This window comes from Chiloscyllium plagiosum, unplaced genomic scaffold (genome assembly GCF_037043375.1).
Source record: "Chiloscyllium plagiosum isolate Xiang-an unplaced genomic scaffold, Cpla_swu_hap1 HiC_scaffold_42, whole genome shotgun sequence".
In the NCBI taxonomy this organism is placed as follows: domain Eukaryota; kingdom Metazoa; phylum Chordata; class Chondrichthyes; order Orectolobiformes; family Hemiscylliidae; genus Chiloscyllium; species Chiloscyllium plagiosum.
Window position 1 is genome coordinate 62,056,030 of NW_028270180.1, and position 4,603 is coordinate 62,060,632.

At 41.2% G+C, this 4,603-nt stretch overlaps 1 non-coding gene across 1 annotated transcript; it reads right to left on the reverse strand.

The window, feature by feature from the left end:
- Positions 1 to 448: 448 nt before the first annotated feature.
- Positions 449 to 530, reverse strand: trnas-cga (transfer RNA serine (anticodon CGA)). The gene has a single exon. It is a non-coding gene; the product is annotated as a tRNA-Ser (tRNA).
- Between the last annotated feature and the right edge of the window lie 4,073 nt (positions 531 to 4,603).

Sequence of the window (4,603 nt, forward strand, 5' to 3'; positions counted from 1 at the left end):
AAGATATATGAATGAGAAGAGAGCCAATGGATACAGATCCTTAGAAAATAGGCGACAGGTTTAGATAGAAGATTTGGATCGGCGCAGGCTTGGACCATCGAATGGCCTGTTTCTTTTTTTTTAGATTAGATTACTTACAGTGTGGAAACAGGCCCTTCGGCCCAACAAGTCCACAGCAACCCGCCAAAGCGCAACCCACCCATACCCCTACATTTACCCCTTTTAACGTAACACTATGGGCAATTTAGCACAGCCAATTCACCTGACCTGCACATCTTTGGACTGTGAGAGGAAACCGGAGCACCCGGAGAAAACCCACGCAGACACGGGGAGAATGTGCAAACTCCACACAGTCAGTCGCCTGAGTCGGGAATTGAACCTGGGTCTCTGACGCTGTGAGGCAGCAGTGCTAACCACTGTGCCACCGTGCCGCCCACAAACACGACATCGTCACGAACAGGATTCGAACCTGTGCGGGGAGACCCCATTAGATGTCGAGTCCAACGCCTTAACCACTCGGCCACCATGACTGTGCTGGAATGTTTTGTTCTAACATTATCAAAGACCAATCACACCCCAGTAATGGTGTCCGACAACCTCTTCCATCAGGCTAAAAGATATGGAAACTTGAAAACACAGAGCAGCTGGTTCATTAAAAGTTTCTTCCTGACTGTTATTAGACTGATGAATGTACTCTCTTATCTCAGATAATGCTGATCTTGTTCATGTTGATCTCGCCTCGCGCACGCCCTGTACAACGTAACCTGCATTCCTCTCAGACATGTTTTATGGCCATCGTTCTGCACACCCTTGCTTACTATGATCTGCCTGTACACCTTGGTACAGGTCATAGTAAATCCTCATCTTCCTCCCCCCAACTCACTCCGAGCTCTCTCTGGTCATCACCCCCAGCACCTCCCATTCCCCATCCTCAGCTGACTGTGTGCTTTGTATCTCACTATTTCTCTCACACTGTCTGTTTCCTTGTATTTTCATTTTCTCTGTCTTCTGTTTCTTTCCCTGAACTTACTACCTCCCCTTCTCCCTGTCCATGTGACTGTTTGTTTCTTGTTTTGTTTCCTTTCTCTGTTTTATTGACAGTCATTCTGTTTCCCTCGCTGTGTTCTCTCTCTCCTTATACGTGTCTGTTTATTTCTCCCTCGTGTGATGGTGATGGCGTCCCTTTTCTTTTGAAGCATGTGAAGGCTCTTTGGTTGGATGTTGGCAATACAATAAACTCAATTGCGTTTTGGTATCTTGGACATAATTTAAATTTATTGGTTAAATTTCAATTTTTGTCAAAACAGCAACCAGAACATGGATATCCATTTAACAACCAATTGTTACATCTAAATATTTTGGAACTGCCTTCTCTCAGTGCTCTGCATACTGGCAACTGAAAGCATGCTATTCATGTGCATAATAGTTTGACGGTAACTGCTCTTCCCAGGACCATAAGAAACTACAGACGGTTGTGTCCACAGCCCAGACTATCATGGAAGACAATCTTCAATCCATTTAGACTTCTCATTGTCAGCGAAAGGCTGATATTTGATCTCTCTCCAAAACCTGTAATGATCTCCTACACCCTCTTCCAAAAGGGAGGAAATACAGAGGCTTGAAAACATGGACCAGCATACTCGGGAACACCTTCTTCCCCACCGTAATTACACTGACGAATTGAAGTCTCTAACTTTTCAAATAATATTAATCTTGCGAAAGTCGCTCTTGCTTTGCAACCTCCTGTGCAGCTGTCACCTTGTGTGCCTCACTCTGTCTAAGTGCCGTTGAGGCTCAAGGTCTTCTCAAGGGCAATCAAATAAGTGAACTAATGCTAGCCCAGCCAGCGATACCTATATCCCATTAATAAATATAAGAACATGACGACACTCAGGGAAGACAGACAGTTGGGATCAAATTGCTTTAAACATGATCTTAAACCATGATATGGTTTCCCTGAGTATCTGAAGGTAGAGTGTTCCTACAAAACATTTCATAAGCTGATATGGCGTAAAGTGAAGTAGCATTAATTTATGTGAGCAAAAAATTATCTTTCTTGGTAAAAGTGAAAACCTCTTCGGATTTCTTTTGGTCAACGAAAACAGGAGGTAATGGAGGTTTTCCGGAAAGGGAAGTGGCAAAAAGCGAATTTTTGAAAAGCGGGGGATACATATACCGGCACGGGCATGGTATTCAGGAAGATGGGAAAAGTTAAAAATAAATTAGGTGAATCTCACATTTTATTTCCATCCCAGCTGATCATCATTCCTGTTGTTTGCTCTTTTTCTTCTATCTCTCTCTTTCTCTATCGATTGAGCTCACTCCTCCTCCCTTTCAAAGCAGACTTCCCTATCACCAGCATTATTGACACTATTTTCCAACTGTTTTCAGTTCAGAAAAGCTCCCAGCATTTTCTGTTCTTTGCTTTGCATTTCTTATGCAATTTCAGATCTCCAGCATCTTTTTTTATTTGGTTTAATCTTCAAATTTGTTATTCCATGGGAAGTCGGCATCTCTGCCAAGGGTAGCATTTGTTAATCATCACTAATTGCCCTGACTGTGAGGCCATTCCACAAGCCAATATAAAGTCAAGCACATTAATATGGGTCTGAAGTCACACTTAACCCAGATCTGGTAATAACATTAGATTTCTTAAAGGTCATTAGTGAAACAGCAAGATTTTCAGACAAAATCTGGATTTTATGGTTGTTTTTCGTGAAATGCACTTTATTCGAATTCCTATCATTTTTATTGAAGTTCTGCCATCAGCTGTGGTAGGACTTGAAACAAGTGGTTTGAAACAATGTTTATCGTTTAATAAGCTTTGCTACCGAATTACATCCAACGACATTCCTACTCTGACACATTTTCCTAATCATGAAGTAACGTCCGAGACAAGAACAATTTTGTGATTGAAATACTTGCAACTGGAAAAGTGGCCAGGAGAGAGCTTGAAATATAAAGTCTGAATTTTACCAACGTTCAGACAATGGTTTGATCAGACACAGCACTGACGCAGAGATGGAAATTGGGAATATTATGAGCTGGTAGTGGACAAGGTTCGTGACAGAGATAACACGAGACATAAATCAATTCAGGGCCAAAAGGGTTCTTGAGGTTGCCCACAGTTTTGTTCTCAGATGTTTGTAAGGGAGTGGTCTGCATTTCAGATGAATGGAGACTGCAATTTGAATTGAAGATAATAGTTTATTTCTTTGACAAATAAAGATAACAGAAATTGCAATTAAGTTCAAAATTGTTTATGGGATTAATGAATGGACAGAGGTATAAAACACCAACAATAGCGAGAATAGGTTAGTAACACACCCTCCACCCCGCCCAAAATAATAATCAGTACCGCTAATATGCGATATGGTAGAAATTCCCAATAGAGAAAAATGTTGAAAAGACCCAAGGAAAGCCTCCTCTCCACTGATGTAATTATCCAGTCCATTATTCTCAGATTCAGATCTGTTCTCCCCACGTCTGTGCAGCTGCTGATCTTTGTTATTATTGGAGCTAATGCATCTGCTCCTACACTGGGATAGCGCAGAGTGAAGCCCCTCACCAATAGGACAGGGAAACGCTCCAGTGACATAGTTACAATGCATGGAGACTGACATAAATCCCAGTCATTGAGCAAAAAGTTCTAGCTTTCAATACAGCACTTTCAGTTCACAATATAACTGTACTGTACTGGATACTGGCATTGCTGGCTATTGGTCACATCTCCCATCACTTATTGCTCTAGTGAAGTCAGTTGTGAGGGAGAATGATGGATGCTTTCTTATCGCAGGCTAGATGACTCTGCCCTATTGTACGTTTGCAATGCTGTAACCATCTTACCCCGAATTTCCACCCCTCCAAAAAAAAAGAAACACAATCAGGACTTGTTACTGTGCTGATCTCTTCTCCACGGGAACAAACGCCAGCCAACACACTGTCACTGGGCACAGTTGCTCTGCACATAGACAGGAAGTGTGGACTTCTCTGAATGTTCCTCTCCCTGCTCTAATAAAGAAACGTTGGACCTTCCATTCATAATATGCTTCAGTAATTAATTTATACAAATTGACAAACATCTTAATGCAGTTTTATTTGCTGTAAAGCAATAATTTTTACAATTTTTCCCCTCAGTCCAAAACCAAAATTGAACTTATTCTTTAAGACTTTTGAATTAATGAGTCACGTTTGGATGAGATATAGGGCGGAATGGCTGTGAAGACTGCATGGGGAGTACAATGATATTCCCCAGTCATCATCACTCTTAACGTCAGATAGAATTAAATATAGTTCACAACAAGGCTATTTTATATTTTATAGACACACCATTTAATCATTGGGAATACAGATTGAGTAGGGTCACCGCACCTGAAGCATTAACATTGATTTCTCTTCACAGATACTGCCAGACCTGCTGAGCTTTCCCTAGAAAGTCTGTTTTTGTTTGAGATTGCTCATATTGTTCATATCTTGCAGGGTGCTTACAATTAAAAACAGATACTAATAACAAAATGTGCAGGGCTATGGGGACAATACAGGAGAATAATAGTAGAGATATCGTTCATTCCAAACTGGAAGAGACAATAGGCTGAGTTTTCAC